Raw genomic sequence first — 24222 nt, 5'->3', positions numbered from 1 at the left:
GCAGGGTGGAAGACCAGAACTTCAATGAGCTGAGTGCTGTAACTCTAGAAAGCACTAGTGATATTGTAGTTTTAAATGATTAGATTTCTTCTTTCAGTTTCAATACTACCAGTTTCAGCTCCAACACGTAAAGAGCTTTGAAGTTGTCACTTCCATCTTTACAACAAGAAGAAAAGCTCAACAAACTGAAAAGTGATGACTTTTCTTGGAGCCATCAGAGATTAGAAGTTGTAGGGCCAACCACCAACAATGAAATCTGGAGAGACAAGCAAGATGAATAAAGAACCACAGCCAAGATCTGCTGACCCAGAGTAAAAGCTACTAGAGCTATAAACTGGTAGGAACACTGAATGGCAGTTTAGACAAACTGTGGAGGCTGCCTGTGGACTAGCACGAGAATGACAAAACTCCTGGGTCCACAGTCTTAGGCGTACCCTCAACACTCACGTGGGGTTTATTTCCAGGAACCACACCAGGTTCTCAGAGTGAAGGGCCAAAAAGGAGCCCCTCCCAATTCTAGCAACAGAGGAGAAAAGCAACCATAATAAAATACACCGAAAGGATTCTCCAGGAAAAAAGCCTACTGCATTAACCATTTTGTTTTGTTTTCTGTATTCTAATGCTTTGACATCTTGAGGCCTTGTTGACCTCTTGCTGGTTTCAAATGCAAACCAACCAATCCAGAGACCACACCCCAACCACCTCCTTTATCAGGATCTCACACTCTTGGCCAGTATCCATCTACCCTCATCACCCCCAAGGCCAGGTAAAAGACAACCAGGGATAGCCCCTATGCCCCAGAGTCCACTGAAAGTTTTCAAGGTAGTCAATACTAAGACTGTTTACCCACAGTAACAGACTGTTTTACTTCATCCACTCCTTTCCATGGAAACCATAATAAAGGCTCTTACCCACCATTCTTCCTTCTTCTTCTGCTTTATGACAGACCTTGGTACTTCCCCATGTACTCCCACACTCCCATGACATGGCATGTCCCTTCCTCTTGGGAACTCTGAGGAATAAACTATCTTTTCTTTTCTTTCTTTCTTTTTTTTGGTCACGCCACATGGCATGCAGGATCTTAGTTCCCTGACTGGGGATCAAACCCGTGCCCCCTACAGTGGTGGCGTGGAGTCTTAACCGCCAGGGAAATCCTCCTAAACTATCTTTTCAATGGCAATCACGTCCAGGTAAGTTGGCCTAACTATATTTCAATTTTATTAATATACTATATTTTAAAACACCTATGTAGTAGGGAAAAGGCTTTACTAGGGCCTACCTCACTCTTCCAATTACTTGAGTTATTACCCAACTCCAGCTCTCACTAACCTTCCTATCTCACATAAGGGGTGGGTGAGTGGAGAGACATAAGCCACGAAACATTTGTGAAGTCATGGCCCTGGAACACAGGCCAACTAAAAGGCTGAGATTTAGTCATAAAATAATAGAACACTTTCCCTCCCCAGCAATTTACCAGCATGTCAACAGGACTCCTGTGTAATAACAGTGGATTACAGCAAAAAGAGCTGCAAGGTATAGATTCTATTTAAAGAGGAGCTCTTAGAGGAGCGCAAAGAAAACAAGAGGGACAAAATCAAGGACACTAGAGGAATTTGAAGCCTCTGGCACTTTCAGCTACAGCAAACATTAAATATAGCCCAACTTCTAGTTAGATTAACATAAAACCTTGCCCTGAAAGTCAATACACATGAGTTCCTATTACCCAAGATATCATGTCTAAATTTTAACAAAAAAATCACAAGCCATGCTAAAAAGCAAGGAAAACAATATAGTCTGAAGGGACAAAGGAAGCATCAGAACCAGACCCATATAAGACACAGATTTTGGAATTATCAGACAGGTTATAATTAATATGTTAAGGGATCTATAGGAAAAAGTAGACAATATTCAAAACAGATGAGTAATGTAAGGTGAGAGAGAGAAAATCTAAGAAAAATCAAAAGGAAGTGCTAAAAATCGAAAACACTGTAACAAAAATGAAAAATATTTTTGATGGGCTCATGAGTAGACTGGACACAGCAGACATAAGAGTCAGTGAGCTTGAAGATACATCAATAGAAACTTCTAAAACTGAAAGGCAAGGAGAAGAAACAGAATGAAAAATAAATGGTAAAATTTCAAAAGGTATAACATACACATAATGGGAGTACCAGAATAATGAGGGGAAAAAAAAAAAAAAGAAGAACATTTGAAGTAATAAGGACTGAGAACATTAAACTAATAACAGACACCCAACTACAACTCCAGGAATCTCAGAGGAAACTCAGCATGATAAATACACCCCCCAAAATATTCAAATTGCAGACAACCAAAGACAAAAAGGAAGATATTAAAAGAAACCAGAGAATACAGAACTTTACCTATAAAGGAATAAGGGTAAGAATAATACTGGACTTCTCTCCAGAAACCTTGCAAGCAAGAAGAAAATGGGTTAAAATATTGAAAATATTGAAAGCAAAAAAAAAAAAAAATCTTTCAACAACCTAGAATTCTACTTCCAGTGACTTTATCTTCAAAAGTGAAGCAGAAATTGTCTCTCAGATAAGCAAAAGCTGAGAGAATTCATTGCCAGAAGACCTGTCCTACAAGAGATGTTAAAAAAAGCTCTTCAGGGAGAAGGAAAATTATATAGTTACAAAACTTAGATTTACATAAAGACTGTCAGAGAAGGAATAAATGAAGATAAAATAAAATCTTTTATTTTTCTTATTCTTGATTGAGAGCATAAGTGTTTATTTAAAATAATCATAGTGGAGGCATGGTCCTGCTTTCTCGGCTTGGCGAGCCTGTGAGGACGTGAGGTGCTGGGGCCGCCTAGCCACCAGGAGCCAAAGCAGGTCTGAGGAGGGCACCAAGGTAGCCCTGGAGACACCTCAGTGCTGGGCAAATGACCACTGCCCTTGACCCCCAAGTTCCTCCTCCCCCACTTGGCCCTCAGCCCTTGCCTGGCCTGCCCTGTGTGGTGCGCTGGCCCACGCTGAGGTGCGCTGTGGGGCAACATGGTTCTTCGGGTTGTGAAGACCAAGATAAAGCCGTGTGGCTGACGGGGTCTAGGTGCTCTGGCCGGGTGTCAGGCCTGAGCCTATGAGGAGGGAGAGCCAAGTTCATGACATTGGTCCACCAAAGACCTCCTGTCCCCATGTAATATCAAACAGCGAAAGCTCTCCGAGAGATCTCCATCTCAATGCTAAGACCCAGCTCTACTCAATGAACAGCAAGCTACAGTGCTGGACACCCTATGCCAAACAACTAGCAAGAGAGGAACACAAACCCGTCCATTAGCAGAGAGGCTGCCTAAAATTATAATAAGTTCACAGACAGCCCAAAACATACCACCGGAAGAAAAGATCCAGCCTCATCCACCAGAACACAGGCACCAGTCCCCTCCACCAGGAAGCCTACACAACCCACTGAACCAACCTTACCCACTGGGAGCAGAAACCAAAAACAATGGGAACTACGAACCTGCAGCCTGCGAAAAGGAGACGCCAAACACAGTAAGTTAAGAAAAATGAGAAGACAGAGAAATACACAGCAGATGAAGGAGCAAGGTAAAAACCCACCAGACCAAAAAATGAAAAGGAAATAGGCAGTCTACCTAAAAAAGAATTCAGAATAATGATAGTAAACATGATCCAAAATCTTGGAAATAGAATGGAGAAAACACAAGAAACATTTAACAAGGACCTAGAAGAACTAAAGAGCAAACAAACAATGATGAACCACACAATAAATGAAATTAAAAATTCTCTAGAAGGAATCAATAACAGAATAACTGAGGCAGAAGAACGGATAAGTGACCTGGAAGATAAAATAGTGGAAGTAACTACCACAGAGCAGAATAAAGAAAAAAGAATGAAAAGAATTGAGGACGGGCTCAGAGCCCTCTGGGACAACATTAAACGCACCAACATTCGAATTATAGGGGTCCCAGAAGAAGAAGAGAAAAAAAAGGGACTGAGAAAATATTTGAAGAGATTATAGTTGAAAACTTCGCTAATATGGGTAAGGAAATAGTCAATCAAGTCCAGGAAGCACAGAGAGTCCCATACAGGATAAATCCAAGGAGAAACACGCCAAGATACATATTACTCAAGCTATCAAAAATTAAATACAAAGAAAAAATATTAAAAGCAGCAAGGGAAAAACAACAAATAACATACAAGGGAATCCCCATAAGGTTTACAGCTTATCTTTCAGCAGGAACTCTGCAAGCCAGAAGGGAGTGGCAGGACATATGTAAAGTGATGAAAGGGAAAAACCTAAGACCAAGATTACTCTACCCAGCAAGGATCTCATTTAGATTCGACGGAAAAATTAGAAGCTTTACAGACAAGCAAAAGCTAAGAGAATTCAGCACCACCAAACCAGCTTTACAACAAATGCTAAAGGAACTTCTCTAGGCAGGAAACAAAAGAGGAGGAAAAGACTTACAATAACAAACCCAAAACAATTAAGAAAATGGTAATAGGAACATCCATATCGATACCTACCTTATGTAAATGGATTAAATGCTCCAACCAAAAGACATAGACTGGCTGAATGGATACAAAAACAAGACCCATACATATGCTGTCTACAAGAGACCCACTTCAGACCTAGGGACACATACAGACTGAAAGTGAGGGGATGGAAAAAGGTATACCATGCATATGATAATCAAAAGACAGCTGGAATAGCAATACTAATATCAGACAAACTAGACTTTAAAATAAAGACTATTACAAGAGACAAAAGAGGACACTACATAACGATAAGGGGATCAATCCAAGAAGAAGATATAACAATTGTAAATATTCATGCACCCAACATAGGAACACCTCAATACATAAGGTAAATGCTAACAGCCATAAAAGGGGAAATTGACAGTACATAATAATAGTAGTGGACTTTAACACCCCACTTTCGCCAATGGACAGAGCATCCAAAATGAAAATTAATAAGGAAACACAAGCTTTAAATGGTACATTAAACAAGGACTTAATTGATAGTTATAGGACATTCCATCCAAAAACTGCAGATTACACTTTCTTCTCAAGTGCTCATGGAATATTACCCAGGATAGATCATATCTTGGGTCACAAATCAACCTTGGTAAATTTAAGAAAACTGAAATTGTATCAAGTATCTATTCCGACCACAATGCTATGAGACTAGATATCAATTACAGGAAAAAATCTGTAAAAAATATAAACACATGGAGGCTAAACAATACACTACTAAATAACCAAGAGATCACTGAAGAAATCAAAGAGGAAATCAAAAATACCTAGAAACAAATAACAATGAAAACACAATGACCCAAAACCTATGGGATGCAGCAAAAGCAGTTCTAAGAGGGAAGTTTTAGCAATACAATCCTACCTCAAGAAACAAGAAACATCTCAAATAAATAACCTAACCTTACACCTAAAGCAATTAGAGAAAGAAAAACAAAAAAACCCCAAAGTTAGCAGAAGGAAAGAAATCATAAAGATCAGATCAAAAATAAAGGAAAAAGAAATGAAGGAAATGATAACAAAGATCAATAAAACTAAAAACTGCTTCTTTGAGAAGATAAACAGAATTGATAAACCATTAGCCAGAGTCATCAAGAAAAAAAGGGAGAAGATGCAAATCAATAGAATTAGAAATGAAAAAGGAGAAGTAACAACTAACACTGTAGAAATACAATGGATCAGGAGAGATTACTACAAGCAACTATATGCCAATAAAATGGACAACCTGGAAGAAATGGACAAATTCTTAGACAAGCACAACCTTCAGAGACTGAACCAAGAAGAAATACAAAATATAAACAGACCAATCACAAGCACTGAAATTGAGACTGTGAATAAAAATCTTCCAACAAACAAAAGCTCAGGACCAGATGGCTTCACAGGCGAATTCTATCAAACATTTAGAGAAGAGCTAACACCTATCCTTCTCAAACTCTTCCAAAATATAGCAGAGGGAGGAACACTCCAAACTCATTCTATGAGGCCACCATCACCCTGATACCAAAACCACACAAAGATGCCACAAAAAAACAAAACTACAGGCCAATATCACTGATGAACATAGATGCAAAAATTCTCAACAAAATACTAGCAAACAGAATCCAACAGCACATTAAAAGGATCATACACCATGATCAACTGGGGTTTAGCCCAGGAATGCAAGGATTCTTCAAGATATGCAAATCAATCAATGTGAAAAACCATATTAAGAAATTGAAGGAGAAAAAGCATACGATCATCTCAATAGATGCAGAAAAAGCTTTCGACAAAATGAAACACCCATTTATGATAAGAAATCCTCCAGAAAGTAGGCATAGAGGGAACTTACCTCAACATAATAAAGGCCATATATGACAAACTCACAGCCAACATCGTCCTCAATGGTGAAAAACTGAAACCATTTCCACTAAGATCAGGAAGAAGACAAGGTTGCCCACTCTCACCACTATTATTCAACATAGTTTTGGAAGTTTTAGCCACAGCAATCAGAGAAGAAAAAGAAATAAAAGGAATACAAATCGGAAAAGAAGAAGTAAAACTGTCGCTGTTTGCAGATGACATGATACTATACATAGAGAATCCTAAAAATGCCACCAGAAAACTACTAGAGCTAATCAATGAATTTAGTAAAGTAGCAGGATACAAAATTAATGCACAGAAATCTCTTGCATTCCGATACACTAATGATGAAAAATCTGAAAGAGAAATTAAGGAAACACTCCCATTTACCATTGCAACAAAAAGAATAATATACCTAGGAATAAACCTACCTAAGGAGACAAAAGAACTGTATGCAGAAAACTATAAGACACAGATGAAAGAAATTAAAGATGATACAAACAGATGGAGAGATATACCACGTTCTTGGTTTGGAAGAATCAACATTGTGAAAATGACTGTACTACCCAAAGCAATCTAGAGATTCAATGCAATCCCTGTCAAACTACCAATGGCATTTTTCACAGAACTAGAACAAAAAATTTCATACTTTGTATGGAAACCCCAAAGACCCCGAATAGCCAAAGCAATCTTGAGAAAGCAAAACGGACCTGGAAGAATCAGGCTCCCTGACTTCAGACTATACTACAAAGCTACAGTAATCAAGACAGTATGGTACTGGCACAAAAACAGAAATATAGATCAATGATACAGGATAGAAAGCCCAGAGGTAAACCCATGCACATATGGTCACCTTATCTTTGATAAAGGAGGCAAGAATATACAATGGAGAAAAGACAGTCTCTTCAATAAGTGTTGCTGGGAAAACTGGACAGCTACATATAAAAGAATGAAATTAGAACACTCCCTAACACCATACACAAAAATAAACTCAAAATGGATTAAAGACCTAAATCTAAGGCCAGACACTGTTAAACTCTTAGAGGAAAACAAAGGCAGAACACTCCATGACATAAATCACAGCAAGATCCTTGTTGACCCACCTCCTAGAGAAATGGAAATGAAAACAAAAATAAACAAATGGGACCTAATGAAACTTAAAAGTTTTTGCACAGCAGAGGAAACCATAAACAAGATAAAAAGAAAACCCTCAGAATGGGAAAAAATATTTGCAAACGAAGCAAGTGGCAAAGGATTAATCTCCAAAATTTACAAGAAGCTCCTGCAGCTCAATATCAATAAAACAAAGAACCCAATCCAAAAATGGGCAGAAGACCTAAATAGACATTTCGCCAACAAAGATATACAGATTGCCAACAAACACATGAAAGGATGCTCAACATCACTAAACATTAGAGAAATGCAAATCAAAACTACAATGAGGTATCACTTCACACCAGTCAGAATGGCCATCATCAAAAATTCTACAAACAATAAATGCTGGAGAGGGTGTGGAGAAAAGGGAACCCTCCTGCACTGTTAGTGGGAATGTAAATTGATACAGCCACTATGGAGAACAGTATGGAGGTTCCTCAAAAATCTAAAAATAGAACTACCATATGACCCAGCAATCCCTCTACTGGGCATATACCCTGAGAAAACCATAATTCAAGAAGAGTCATGTAGCACAATGTTCATTGCAGCTCTATTTACAATAGCTAGGACATGGAAGCAACCCAAGTGTCCATTGACAGATGAATGGATAAAGAAGATGTGGCACATATATACGATGGAATATTACTCAGCCATAAAAAGAAACGAAATTGAGTTTTTTTAGTGAGGTGGATGGACCTAGACTCTGTCATACAGAGTGAAATAAGTCAGAAAGAGAAAAACAAATACCGTATGCTAACACATAAATATGGAATGTAAAAAAAAAAAAGGTTCTGATGAACCTAGGGGCAGGACAGGAGTAAAGATGCAGACATAGAGAATGGACTTGAGGACATTGGGAGGGGGAAGGGTAAGCTGGGACGAAGTGAGAGAGTGGCATGGACACATATATACACAACCAAATGTAAAATAGATAGCTAGTGGGAAGCAGCCGCACAGCACTGGGAGATCAGCTCGGTGCTTTGTGTCCACCTAGAGGGGTGGGATAGGGAGGGCGGGAGGGAGATGCAAGAGGGAGGAGATATGGTGATGTATGTATATGTATAGCTGATTCACTTTGTTATACAGCAGAAACTAACACACCATTGTAAAGCAATTATACTCCAATAAAGATGTTAAAAAAAATTTAAAAATATAAAATAAATATAAAATAAAATAATCATAGTAAAATGTATAGGTTGATTTTAGTATATGAATAAGTGAAATATGAATGGCAGTAATGTGTTAAATTATGGGAGGTGTGAAGTACCTAAATAACCCATGAACTGGTATAGTGTTATTGGAAGGTGGGCTTGTATTAGTTATCAATGAATATTGCAAAGTCTAGGGCAACCACTAAAAAAAAAATTAAAAAGAAGCTGTCATAGTTAGTTCAATCTGCTATAATAAAATACCACTGACTAAGTGGCCACAATCCCATTGGATTAGGGCTCCACTTTAATTACCTCTGAAAGACCTTATCTCCAGATACTATCACACTGAGGGGGAAACATGATTCAGTCCACAGCAGAAGTGTAAGTTATATTCTAAGAGAGGAGATAAAATGAAATCATATAAAATTCTCAGTTAAAACCAGGGAAGACAAAAGAAGAGGGAAGAATAATAAAGACGGACATTGCAAAATGAGAAAGGAGTCAATTCTTCAAATACACATAACAAGTCTTAATGTGCATGGACATAGCCACAGTATCAAATGACATGAGGAAAAACTGATAGGACTGCAAGGAGAAATGGAAAACACACTATTATAAATGCTGACTTTAATATTCCTCTTTCAGTTATTGGTTGATCAAGCAGTTAGAAAATCTGTAAGGACAGAGGTGACCTGAAACACTATCAGTCAACGTCTATAATTGACATTTATAGAATAATTCATCCAAGTACAGCAGAATACATATTCCTCTCAAGCTCACATGGAACATTCACCAAGAACAGACCACTAGCTAGAGGAAGGCAGAGGTATTGGATCAGGTGCCCCAAATTCTGCTCTTCATTTATTGTTTTGAAACTGGATTAGGCTCTTAACAGCTACAAGTTGCGAAATAGTCCTGAACTGGCTCCTATTTTGTTAATGCAAAAGCTCTGATCAAGCTTCTAAACTTAAAAACCCAACCTTGGAGGCCTATTTAATAACAAGTGAAAAAGAATAGGGTTCTTATTAAACGATTTTCTACCAATATGGGTCAAAGAAGGGGAAAATATCATTGCTATGAAAGCAATTTAAAATGGAACATTCATGAAATCGTTTCTCTACAAACCAAGTTTATTCAGAAATTTAAATGAAATAGAATGGTTTGAAAAATGTACTTCAGCCTTACTATAAAAACAGGGGCAGTATAATTATAAAAATAAAGGAAGTCAGATATTAAATAATCAGTGGAAGAAAAGATTTCCTTTCTTCCTATATATTAAAGGATATATATATATAAAGGATATATATATAAGGTGTCATATATATATAATATATATATATATAAATCTGCACTCAAAGTAGGCATTAGAAAGGGGGAAACACTTTAGTTAACATCAGATCAGAAAATGTAATGCAGCCTAAAGAAATCTCACAGAAGAAAAGAAGCAAGGTCTCAGAGAGAAGGCTAAAATTACTCACACCTTAAAGGCTAGAATTCAGGAAAATATTAAAAGCATCCCTTAGAAAGATATATATTTAAAATTCAGTAAAAGCTATGTGAAACTATCTTTTGAAAGTAGAGAAGACTTGGTAAATTCATTATAGCAATTTGAACAGATCTGAGATCTAGAAAGTCAGGTAAAATTCTCAATGACTTCCAAGTGAATTTCAAAAAGATACATCAATTGTAGGTGGAGACACAAGTATCACCTGTGCCCTGAGAGACTGTGTCTAAAAATGTGGAATGAAGGAAAAGTACCAAAAAGATGAGCCACGTGAACATGAAGTCAGTCCTTGGTTAAATGTGGTCCTGAAGGAAAGCATGTCCTGGGCAACCAACTAAAGGAGGGGAGGGCGGACAAAGATTTGCTGGGCATTTCTGTAGCTCATGAGTTTTACATCAGGATAAGAGCTGGAAAAGTGTGTTAGGACAGCAAATGAGTGGGCTCAAAAGCAGAAGAAGGGACAAGGAGATGAGAGCACTAACCTCACACATAGTAGAGAAGAAGAGAGACCAAAGTATGGAGTGAATATGTTGCAGACTCTGGTATTCAGGGAAAGAGAGGAGCTGTGCTATGGGGAATGGAGTATGTAGCAGAGGCAAAAATTTTCAAAAGCAGCTTCTCAGGACTGTGCAAAGATACTGTAAACTAACTGAAGGGATACAGGAGAAACCTGACTAAAGTTCCTGAGAGTCCATAAATGCCTGATGATAAGATATGGTGGAGGCTCTATCATAGGCAGAGCTCAGCCCTCAATCATCTAAGGATGCACAGAAACACAGGGAACAAAGGAATTGGAAATTTTAAAGTTTTTGATACAGTGGGTGGGAAGAAAATGCAACCATAGTAAGACCTGGTAGGATGTCATTAATGCAAGCATCTAAATTTTTCAGTAAACGAAGAATACCCCTAACAATACTTCTGTGGGAGTGGGGGATGGAGTAGATAAGCAGATCCCTGCTCACCTTCCCCATAGATATTTTCAAACTTCAACACCAAAATCTCTCCTGCTGATTGTTTTACCTTCACAAGCCAGAGACTTTGGTCTAGACTGACTCGCAACATGGAAATCTTGACATTTACCTTAATCTACCTTCCTTCTCTCAGGTAATACTTAGTCTTTAATATGGTCTTTCGCAACACTTAACTACTGGGTTCTGGAATCATAATTTTGATCAGGATAACTGCTTTAGGTGTTGGGGCTCATTGCATTTAAAATTCATGGGCATAGGGGCAGTCGTGTGAAAATCTCATATATCCTATTAGCTTTTGAAGTTTTTAAACAGGAAGCACTAAAGTAATACAGTTACTGAGGTCCTAAGAAAACAGCAGAGACTAAAATCAAAGCTTCTTAAGGATTCCAAGTGTTACAAACTCTTCTGAGTCTGAGCAAAACATGAAATTTTAGAGGATTTTAATTTCTCTGGACTGTGAACATGTAATTCACAAGGGCTAAGAAGATTTTATTGTAGGTTATAAATTATTTGGGTATAGGACTTCAGAGTGCAAGAGAATGTAATCTTTCTCTGTTAATTTCACTCTGTATTTAATAATAAAAAGGAATGCACACTAAAATTTGGAATACTTCTAGACTGTTGGGTTTTATTTATGTTGATTTTTAATCTCAGCACAGTTCTTCAGATGGGCTTTCTTAGACAATCTGGCTGGACATAAGTTGGTCTCTGGTCATAGTAATGTCTTGGAATTAATGTACTTAATTGTGTATTGCTTTGAGCCACTTTAGGGCTTTCTCGGGGCAAAGCTGAAATGCCCACTCATGGACCTAAGAAAATCCAAAAACATAAAAAATAAAAAAAATAAAGCTGTTGGAGGTAAGCATCATAAAGGTGAAAGTAGGCTATGCTGTCCTGATAGATTGCTGCTCTTTGCTGATGGGTGAGTCTGGAAGAAGAAACTAAAGACTTATGCTTCAGCCGTCTCTTCTCCTTCTTTGTTGGGACCTCCTTCATCTCCTTGTGAAGAAGGTATATTCTTAGCTCTTCCGCAATGTGAGCTTCACCTGTCAAGGCCTGTTACTGTCCAACTGCCTGGACATAAGTCACTAAATCTAATTATAGGTTGTATATTAGCAATGACATTTCCTCTAGCCCAAAACCACACCCTCTAATATTAAACTGTGATAATGTCAATATTTTGGTTTCTGTATGAATACTGTGACTCTCAGTTGGTTCCAAATAACGAATGGGATTGTTATTCATTAACCACTTACACTCCAATAATATGGAAGATATTTATCCTTTTCTGACGATTCCAGGAAAATAATTTTGTTACATTGATCAGTTAATAAGTTTTGCCATAAGTAACAGAAAATCCATCTTAGTGGTTTATTTCCCTTGTGTAAATGATACTACAGAAGTATGTGACAGGGGCAATGATTTAGCAGCTCAAAGATATCAGGGATGATGTCTCAGGGATCCACTTTTACTTTCCCGGCAAGATCACAAGATGTTACCCCAGCACCAAACATCAGTCACAGTCAAGGTATAAGAAAGGAAAGAAGACATGACATCTATTTCTATCTCTTTTATCAGAAATGCAAAAATCTTTCCAGAGATTTCCCAACAGTTCTGTATATTTCGTTGGCCTGAACTATGTCACATGGTCACATCTCACTACAAGAAGACTGAGAAAATGAGTAATTAGCTTTCCCAGCCTTTATGGTGGAAGGTGACAAATGTGATAGGGGCTGATAATGCCTATTGGAACAGCCAACCAGTAGTGTCAACCACAATATGGAGAGTGATGCTTTCAGGGGCTCTGAAATAAATCCTTTGGAAAGGATTTATTATGGATGGTAGGTTTCTCTTTGTGTTATTTTAAAATTTTTCTTCGTGTATTCCCACCTGTTTTTAATCTACGGGATGACTTTCAACAACTATGTAGCTCAGTGGTGATACCTCTATGGAAAAAAAAAAGCTCATGAGCTTTGTCATAGCTCTTCCTCATTTTGAGGATTTTTAAAAAATTTTACTCTGGTTTCACATGTCTGTCTAGGGCCGTTAATGTTACTGAATGTCTGACATATATAGAGGTTTGTATTATTTTTAAAGTAAAAAATTTTCAATGTTTGTATTTTCTTCTGGTTGTTTAGTCATATTTTGGGCTTTACAAGAGAAGACTTTGGGATGTTCAAGATTTGGATTATTAAATCCTGCTAATACTTGATGTAGGGTATTCAAAATATGGTTTCCATTTTTATTTTGTGTTACCCTTGTGACATTGTCACCACTTTCTTTTTCTCATTCCTTGAAACCTAGCCAAATAGTAGTGGAAGGTACTACCCTTACAAATTTAGTTCAAATGTTCTGCCAATTTTGATTTTCATTCAGACTGACGTGGGCTTCACAACAGATTTATTTCCTGCTTTTCATGAAAACTTAAAAGCGTATCTGTTAAGATTTTTCCCCTTTCAACTTTGAAACATTTTATTAATAGAACAGTATTACATCATGATGTAATATTTGTTGATATTGAGGAGTTTTTTCTAAAATGTCTTGCTTTGGATTAGAATTGGCAAAACTTGTTAAACGTGAGTGGATTTGTTTACAGTATTAACTGTTATAAATAACTCCACTTTTTGAAAGTTTCCTGTTTTGTTTGATTAAAAAAATACATATATATCATCTGCCACGTATGGCATTTAATAAAAATTGCATACACAAAGACTTTAGGTCAATCTTTCCAGAAAAAGACACAGTAAGAGAAATTAGCCCTTAAATTAAAAGCTAAGTAAATCTAGTATAAATAAAAAGGTTGCTTTCCATGTACGCATTTTTACCTAACCATTCATATTCACGTTTTCCACATGCTCTGTACACATGGATCACAAATTGGAGAAGGAACATACCAAAAACAAACACCTCAGGCAAAAATGCTGAACGTCACTTTGCACAAGCTTCCAGCCAGAATAATTAGCGTAGAATCTGCCTCTTGTTACAGATACAAGATGGGCCTTTTGCTCCATGTGTGTACCAACTGCATCCCACGGCCAGGCTGGGCAAGCTCCCTGAACAGAGCTGGCAGTGAGACTTAGGCACTTGCTGTCTCAACTTGCTGTTCGGAATCGAGGCTGCCAGACCACTGTTAAAACTGATTGGTATTCACACTTCATTTGAGTGGGTTTGCATTTGGACAAAGTCTTCATTTTCACCTTCCTTGTTATTTCCTGAGGAAAATGAGCAATTCTTCAAGGCTGATGTGCTTTTCAATTCTAGGATTGTTCAGTTACCCACTGCCCCCCAAGCTTACTTTATAAAAGAAAGGTCTGCATACTTAAGCTTGTAGGTAAAAGGGTGTTCTATCAACTCCTGCATTTTTCAAGGAGATTTTTCTTCCCTTATTTTTTCTTTCTTTTCTTGGCTTAGGAGCTGTGTGAATAGTTGCTGACTGAGAACATTAGATACATAGTAATTCCTTTATCTACAGATCAAGGACAAAATTAAACTGGAGGAAATGACCTTGTGACAGCTTTTGGGAAGTATGAATCAGACTTAAAAGGGGAAAAAGTTGTTGACATACTGTTTCCATATGATTCTTTCCACTGAGAAGGAACAATCTGTTTTCCTCACAAGGAGCTGGCATTGGTCAAGTGGATTTTAGAAAAGTTACGCTGAACTCAATTTATTCAAAGCTGTGAAGCATCTTTCAAACATTAACAGACAGTACTGCTGATATTCATTTGATTTTTTTTTAAAAAGCTAAAATCCATGTCTGTAATGCCATACTGGATCAGAATTTGGAACCTCCCACACTAATCTTAGGCAATATAAACAACCAATATTTATATACACATATGTATACATATACACATATGTATATGTAAATGCATAATAACTTATTTTTTTCACAGAAAGAACCTAGGCCAAATGAGGCTACCAAAAAAAATTAACCTGAATTATTCAGATTGAATAACTGGCACAAACTACCATAGCAACTAGTCAATTCTATATTTTATTTCTGCAGTGTTCTCTTCCAAAATTGTGTACGATCAAAAAAGTATGAGCAAGCCCAATAGATCATTTCAATTATGAAATTAATCCAGATCTTGTGACTACAGCAAAGACAGGTTCTTTTGAAATAAACCCCAGATCTCAGGGCTTTTCTGCACCCTCTTCCTTCTGCCTGGCAATACTTTTCTTTTTTCCACTCTTCACCTCCTTTGCTATTGGGTAGACCCTAAAATGCCCTTCGAGAATTGGCTCAAATGTCTCAGTGATTACTTCTTTGACTCTGCCTCTACTCATTCAGTTTAAAAAGTAAATGTATTAAATATATATATATATATATATATATATATGAAGTACATAAGTGCTGTTATATATACTAGAATACAAGACACTGTCCTTGTCTAAGGAGGAAGTCACTTAACCTGTTCTCCCCAGAACCTTAGGATATACTTGGATCATAGACTTTTTCACGTGTAATGTAGTTTAATCTTCATTTCTATCTTCCCCCCAGACCAGCACTGTCCAATATGGTAGCCACTTGTGGTTCTTCAGCACTTGATACGTTACTAGTCCAAATTGAGAAGTGCTGTAACTACAAACTAAATTTTAAAGACTTAGAATGTAAAAATAGAGCTACCCTACACTATGAGCATCCTGAGTATAAGGACCATGCTTTACTAATTTCTGTATTTAAATATCAATTGCATAAAGAATAAAGGTATTTGGTAAATGTATGTTAACTGAACGTATATTTGAATAGACATTGCTAATGTCCTATAGCTAAGAACAAGATGCTAATTTGTGGAGGCAAAAGTTACTTTAGGATCGAGACCCCTAATATCCTCTAATTTTTGTTTTTATTTCTTAAGACATCACAGTTTGGGAACAATTTCAATGATTTCTCCTTACAGATAATTTGATTTAGTTACCTCTACATCCTGTTTCTTCATGTCTACAATCCTTCTCAGTTACTTGACCTGGCACATTATACAGAGGTGATTTTCCTCAAATGCAGGGGGCAAATGCTATATGCTGACTCTCTATCTGGCAAGATCACTAGCCAGGTTGAAATGAAAAAGCTGGCAAGTAATAGCACCATGCTCCAGCAAATCTGCTCATTTACTACCAGTATTCCAGTTAGCTGTCTGGGAAGCCTCAGGAGATCCAAAATGCATTTTTTCATGAGTTGCATAAGGGAGAGAAAATCTCTGGGAAATCTGATGTTTCTTTGGGATGTCCAAGATTTAGGTAAGTTATTATTTCCTATGGGCTTCTAAAATCTAAGTTTAGCCTCTTAAGGCTTCAGGGTTTGGGGGGTTTTTGGCAAAGGGTGGAGGCATAAAGGTTGTGACAGTCTTATTTGCTGTAGTCCCAAAATAAATGACTGATAGAGTAAAGGATACTAAAGAAATATGTCAACTAAATGCAGCATGTAATCCTGATTTAGATCCTACCGATAAATGTTATTTATGGGAAAACTGACAACATTTGAATAAAGTATATAAAATAATGTTACAGTAATATTAATTTCCTAATTTTGATAAATGTGCTGTGGTTATGTATGTTCATTAACATTCATGTTACTCAATTTTTAAAAAGTAAATTTTCATATTTTATAAAACTCAGAAGCTTTGACCATTTGAAGAAGTTTTCTGATTTTTTAAATTCCATAATTATAACTATATTATATTTACAATATATTCATAGTGAATTTTCTGAACAGCATAGGCTTCTTCTGGTGACCAAGTAATATTTTCTGTCAATTACTCCAAATGATTAAAATATATTTAAACTGTTGGATAAAGTTATTAGTATATATTCCGATAAAGTTAAACCAAATATGTATAGATTTTTTAATTATGTTTTCTCTCTGTATTGACTTAAAATATGCATGTTCAGCCTAAATTATCTCTTTAAATCTGCTTTTAAAAATTCAAGTTACTCTCAGAATCCTGAGGGGATCTCACATTCCATGTTGTGTGAATTAACTTTTATTCCTAACTTGGGCACTGGGAATTATTCACTGTTTTGAGGAAAACCGTGAAATGATCCAGTTGAAGTTTTAGAAAGATATCTCTGCTGACAGAGTAAAGCAGAGATGGCAAAGAGAAGAGATTGGGAGTATTGCAACTGTATCTGCAACAGATGATAGAGAACAGAACAGAGGGTCCAGTTATAAAGCCCATCTCCAGGGCAGTGTCACATCATTTGAATGCCCACATTAGGGCTGAAAGAACTCATGTTTACACCAGAGTTGCCAAGACTGGTGACACAGAAGCTGGTGAACCTGAGAGAGGGCACCCAACAAAGGGTATATAGAGAAGATATTTTTGCATTATTTTATCACTGCTCATCATTTGGAAAATTCTTTTTCATTAATATATTCTCCCTAATATTCATTTTCCATAAAAATTCACACAGGAGTCTATTACTGCTAAGGGAAATTCTGGGGAATTTGCTTTGAGAAATTTGTGAATCAATTAAGAGGGCATTCCTATAAAAAGCCAGGCTCACCCACGTAGGTGTGCAAGACTGAAAATGTTTTCTAGAGACAGAACGTATCATGGGTCACTGTGCTTTTTAACTTTACAGATTTTCCACGGGAAGTACCATACTCAGCTTTAGAACATTACCGTGTAAAAGAAGGAACAGCTGATATTTTCCCAACAGTTCAGAATTTATTTCCCCTTAATTATGGTATTACATGGTAGGAAAATTTCCTGACAGAGAAAAGGTTAAAAAAAAAAAAGACCAAAAGAAAGAATCAACTATTCCAATATAAGTCACATGTAAAATAACCCAGAAAATAACTGATCGAGTCACAGGAAGATGTGAGAGTTTAAAATGCTAGTCACAATCATAAGTCTTCTTTTCATCGAAAGCTAACGGCAACTGGCCAATGCCTTCATAACAGATGTGCTAAAGGATCTCCAGCCAAGAGACAGAAATGAATAAAGTGAAAATTACTGCTATTACCCTGAGCTGAAGATGACCCATCAGGCCACGCCGACCCATGAGGTTTGAAAGTCAGCAAGCTGAAAGTGATGCCAGAGACCTGGCCTGCTCTGAATCCTAGGGATCCTACCTCACCCATCAGCAGTAATCACTGCTAAAGGCCTGTCATCGTCCACTTTTTGTCACTGCAAGGAGACATGTGAGTGCCACAGCCATACCATATCATTCCCTCCTTCATCAGAACCTGAAATCTGCTACTGTCCTGTAAAATCTGTTCTTTGAAGAGATTTGCTTTCCTGTTTCTAAATTCCCTTGTGTGAGTTTCCCACCTCAGAAAAAAAGGCCTTGACTCTGAATTAGCTAATTTATCTTAGTACTGCTTGAGTGTGCCATTAATCTAAATTATCTTTAGGTTTAAGCAACATGAAATCATCTCGTAATAGCTTAATTTCACCAAACTCCTATTTGTATTTTAACTAATGATGATGCAGGGGTTTTGCTGTTTGTATCCACTAAGCAGTTTGCTATTTTCTCCAAAACCCTTCACCCTTTCATCACCTCCCTCCCCACACACACACGCACACACACACATGCACACACGTGCACACACGCACACACACACACACACGCACAAGTAATCCAAATGGAAACATTTTAGTCCCATATGTTCTAAAATAGGTGAGTTTGGTTTAGCAAATACCTGACTAAATCTAGGATTTAAAGTAGTTGGTACTGAAGATAATGCCAACGATTCTAGGTCTAGGGATTAAAAGGGTAGTTTCAGCTTTAATTCTTTGAAAATGCATCCATTCTTGTTATGCGACCAGCGGCCACCCTGCCCTGCAAAGGGTAACTAACTCAGGCACTGGCTGCCTCTCTTGAACTATCACATCACATTCTCCACTAATCCTCCAGACAAAAGAGGAGCTGAACAAGTCCCAGTTCCGGATGTGTCTCTTCCTGCCAACTCCTGTCCTATCCAGGCACAAGTGTCAAAGTTCTGCCATTAATAGGTCTGACCCTGGTAGCTCCTGCACCCATGAGAATCCAGCATGACAGTGGGTGAATGCTTCTGACCCATGAGCGCTCTAAGCCAAAAAGCAATCTCCTATGTCTGGAGTGACTTTAGTGCTCTGAGGCTCACTAGGCTACCACTATACCCAATCCGCACTGCGTGTGGCTGGTCTGGCTCTCTAGCCCCATACCTGGGGCTCTGAGTCCAGGTCTCCAATATGGCTCCCTCAAACTGAAGCCTAACCTGAATGACCTTAACTATGTCTGCAATGACTTCTCACAAGATTAGATTCTGCTCCTCAAATCAATTCACATCCCTGACACTGCTCACTGCTACCACTCAAAAGTGCCACCTCAGAGTAGTGGCTCTTGACCCTGGGCATGCATTGGCATCAGCTCAAGGTTCAACTACATTCCCTCAGACTGAGAAACACTGCCTTAGATACCAAAGCTGGTCTGGGCCAATGTGCAGCTCTGCATATACATGATTCTGGTATGGAAGCTGTCTCAAACTTTTTAAAGAAGTGGTCAGGCTATAAATCAGAAAGTAATAAAATATATAATACTATGGATATTACTGTTGTGTAATGTATTGCCATGTTAATCGTAGCATGATTAAATTACTGCTTTAACATTTTCTTTGCTTTAGGGAATCTTCCTCCAACTCCCCTACTAGTCATCCCTGTCTGGTACTTTCCAGTTCCCCTGCCCATCAGGTCTGCAATCACGGCCCCCTGTTGGTACCATCCTAAACCACTTGTTCTTCGTCCTCTCAACACAGTTCCTCAGCTCTTCCTACTCTCTTTGGCTTTTGAGCTCAGGATTAATTTTTGACTCACTACCACTTAACGCTTAGCCCTGCTACCACAACCAAAGGAAGACTCAGTTTTCTCCTTCATCTGAATCCAACTTTTCCTCCAGGTCAAAGACCTTCAACTGCCCTTATAAAACTGTCCACTTAGGTATGCACAAATTTATATCTGAGTTGCAGAGTATCTAGAACTTTTTTTGTCCCTATGTTTATGTATATAAAGGTATTGTAATAATATCTTTCCAATAAAAGAAGGACAGACAAAGTGTAACTTCCATTTTGGTAAACAGAAAGCTAAACAACATAATCCACCTGGTCGTCCTGCTCTCTGGAATCAAATCATCAGATTTCTACAAGCAGAATCCTCAACAAGTTGCCCATGGCCCTCCCAATTGATGCCCACATTTTCTCAAACCCTTCTTGTACCCCACATTGTTGATAGTTTAGGATGCACTAAATGTTAGATCTGTCTTATGGTACAATCTTTAAGTGTGGATTTAGCATGCCACTCTCCTGATCTAAAAGATTCATTGACTTCAAATTTTCTAGAGAAGTGACCCTTACTTGGTAGGGCATATCACATTAGGAAAAGTGACAGAGTATAGGGGAGATATATGCTCCTAAAAGCAGTTTCAATATAATAATTCCAAACCATATTTGGAAAACTTTCAAAAATCACATATTGCTTCCATTATAAAACTTATAGAAGGGACAGCTCATTTACTCATTCATGATGAACAACTGTTCATCATACACATACTATGTAGCAGGCACTATTCTAGCTATTCTACCAGCAGGGAAAATCTTTACTGGCATGGGAAAAGAATGCAGACAAGCTGGAAAAGAGTCATGCTGAAATAAAACATCTAAATTAAAATCTCAGGAAAGCTCCATAAAGTGGAAAACTGCACTTCTACTACATCAAGTCTCAACTCATTGTTTCTCAGCAGCCTCCATCCAAGCCATCTTCGAGGGTTGAATGGTGGTCCTCAAAAGATACATCCATGTTCTAAGTCCTGGAGGCTATGAATGTTACCTCATTTACATAAAGGATCTTGAAGCTGTAACTAAGTTAAGGGCCTTGAGATGAGATCATCCTGGTTTATCCAGGTGGGACCTCAATGCAGTAAGTGTCCTTATGAGAGACACACAGAGGAGAGACATACAGCGAAAAGAGGAGAAGGCCATATGATGACAGAAGCAGAGATTGAAGTGATGCATCCACAAGTCAAAGAACACCTGGAACCACCAGAAGCTGTTGGAGGCAAAGCAAGGTTCTCTGCTAGAGTCTGGAGAAGGAGCATGGCCCTGCTGGCACACCTTAATTATAGACCCTGGCCTCCAGAACTGTGAGAGTATAAATTTCTATGTTTTAAGCCATGAAGTTTGTGGCAGTTTGTTACAGCAGCCACAGGAAGCTCATAAAACCATATACTATAATTTGCAGTAAGTTTTCCTCACCCTATAGCAACAGAGAGTGTGCATAGTTGATATACAATGAATTCTTAATGGACTCCAGACCAACTGCTTTATATAGTTTAAGGACTACCTCTGAGGTAGGAGAGAGGGAAAGGGCAACCTAAACTGATTCAAAGTTATTATTCTGCCCATACAACATTTGGAATCTTACCCTAGGAAAGATACAGTACATTCTTCTTTTCTTATCTACCATGAGCTGTATCAAACAAGACAGGGAAAAAAAACAAAACAAAACAAAACACATCACAAAGAACCCTTGATTTTTTTCAAACACAATGTGCTTGATTTTCAAGGGAACTGTTCTCCAAATAATTCCAGAAACATACTTTAATTATACTTTACACAGGATATACACTGATTGGACCCTTGCTTTTTACTCTTTTCAGGTCAAAGACATCTCCCATTGATCTCTTCTCATTAGCTACTGATAAAATAAGTAGCTCATAAATGAATTTTCACTTGGCAAAAGTGGATTAGGAAATCCAACATTTATTCTGCAATAATTCAGAATTCTAATTTTATTACATAGTAATTATAAAATAAATCACAAACCAAGATATACTCAATGCTGCATGTAAAGAATTTTCACATTCAAATGAAAGAAATTTTAAATAAGAACTAATCATAAAATGTAAAACGGCATAGAAAGTAATAAAACATTTGTACAAAAATTAAAACACAGGGGATTGGTTCAAGATGGCGGAGTAGAAGGACGTGCGCTCTCTCCCTCTTGCGCGAGCACCGGAATCACAACTAACTTCTGAACAATCAACGACAGGAAGACACTGGAACTCACCAAAAAAGATACCCCACATCCAAAGACAAAGGGGAAGCCACAGTGAGAAGAGACCCAGACCTCTGGCCAGAGCCTGAGGAGTTCCGTCCTGAAAGGTTCAGTAAGAAGAACAAGGAGAGCATAAATCCTTACACATACCTGCTTTTTGGAATTGGACCCCGAAACTGTATTGGCATGAGGTTTGCTATCATGAACATGAAACTTGGCGTTGTCAGAGTCCTGCAGAACTTCTCCTTCAAACCTTGTAAAGAAACACAGATCCCCCTGAAATTAAGCACTCAAGGACTTATGAAACCGGAAAAACCCATTGTTCTAGAGGTTATGCTCAGAGATAGGACCATAAGTAGAGCCTGACTTTCCCTAAGGACTTGGGCTTTGTTCTTCAAGGAGCTGTGTCCTAGAATTTCAGAGAACTTGATTTATTTTGCGATAAAACCCAGAAATAAAGAAGGGCTTCACCTACTGCACTTGCAAAAAAAAAAAAAAAAATTAAAACACAGAAAAAAAAGAGAAAAAGTTCTTATCAGTTATGTTTCTGTACACTTGATCTTAGCTACGTAAACATAGCTTGGGCAGTTAATTAAGCATTGAGAAAAGATAGATGAGGAGTGAAGGAAAGGGAAAATTCTAAGTGAGAATTTTCTGACAAATGTGCCTTCCTAGTTAATTTTCACATCCAGAGCTAAGCCACATCTGCATCGTTTGCACTTCCTTTCATTACCCAGGCACAAATCATTTGCTCATTTATCATTCCTGTAACACATGTATTATTGAAGTGCGATGATTCATCACTTTTCATTGATGAAATAACATCCAGAATTACCTTCCAAATGCTTTGCATGTAGAGGTGACCAAATAACTAAAAATCTGTGACGCTTCCTTTTAATAACACCTCCATGAAAAGATTTAGTAAACCTGATTTCTTATCATTTCTCCCATTAGCATGGGGACCGTGCTCTCTTGCTGGCGCCATGGGCCTGAGTGCCTCTCTCCCTCCATGCCTGTACATTCCACATGCTTTCATGTGCAAATGGACAAAAATTGCTGTCAACTGAGAACATTTGGGAGCCATTCGCCTTGCCTTTCCTTAAGTAAAATATAAAAAGAACTAGGAGCAAATAGATGTGACTATTATGTAAGAAGACTCTTTAATATGTTGCTTGAGTAGTCAGTCCCAAGGAAAACACCATCTATAAATGAGCAGATCAGACTTTGTAAATAAATCAGAACTTAGACCACCATTCTTCCAGAAAGTGGCTGCTTTCAGGGGTGTGGGTTCTATGTATTGAATGGAAAGAAATATGGTCTCCATGTGAGTCGTTTTTGCCACCTTCTCAGAGCCTACCCATGTGTCAATTGCAGATATTCAGAAATTGTTTATTGATTGCAGTGGACATGTGGACTTTCCTTTTCCAAGTTGCAGAGTCTCATTTAGAGATGTTGGCAAACTGAGGACTTAGGCCCCCTGCTGCGTTAGCCCTACTGGAAGTTAGTAGGACCTCTATGGCACGGCAATCACACATCTAAATCTCATTCCGATCAAACTGCTGAAGGCAGCTGTCCCTGGCGTTTCCCTCAGGTAGGTAGAGCTAAAGGCATGAGCTGAATTCAATGAGAGAATATGAACAGCCGTGAAAGGACATGATCTCTTCTACATTGAATCTGAAAAATCCCTTCACACACAGATTCTCTCTCTCTTCTCTCCTTTCCTCCTTCCTTCTCCCGCTTTCTCTGGCAGGCAGAAGAGGGGAAAACACCGACTATGTGCTTGGTAAGGTGTGTGCTAGATGCTTTATCTCACTTAATTCAACTATATTAACGACACTGCCCTTGGAGAAACCTGAGCTCAGCATGATGCCAGCTCACGGCTCAGGGGTGTAAACTGAACACATAATCAATAGCCCACACCCACATCCATCGTCTTTCTCCTGCATTGCGATACCTCCAGCAAAGGGGCTCGATAAAATTGGTCAACGGCAAGCCTTACAGCTCAGCCAGTAGGTAAGCAGACTACATGGAAAAGTATTTTTAAAA

The sequence above is a fragment of the Eubalaena glacialis genome, chromosome 9, assembly GCF_028564815.1.
Source record: "Eubalaena glacialis isolate mEubGla1 chromosome 9, mEubGla1.1.hap2.+ XY, whole genome shotgun sequence".
Lineage (NCBI taxonomy): Eukaryota > Metazoa > Chordata > Mammalia > Artiodactyla > Balaenidae > Eubalaena > Eubalaena glacialis.
Note: the sequence above shows the minus strand (reverse complement) of the source record.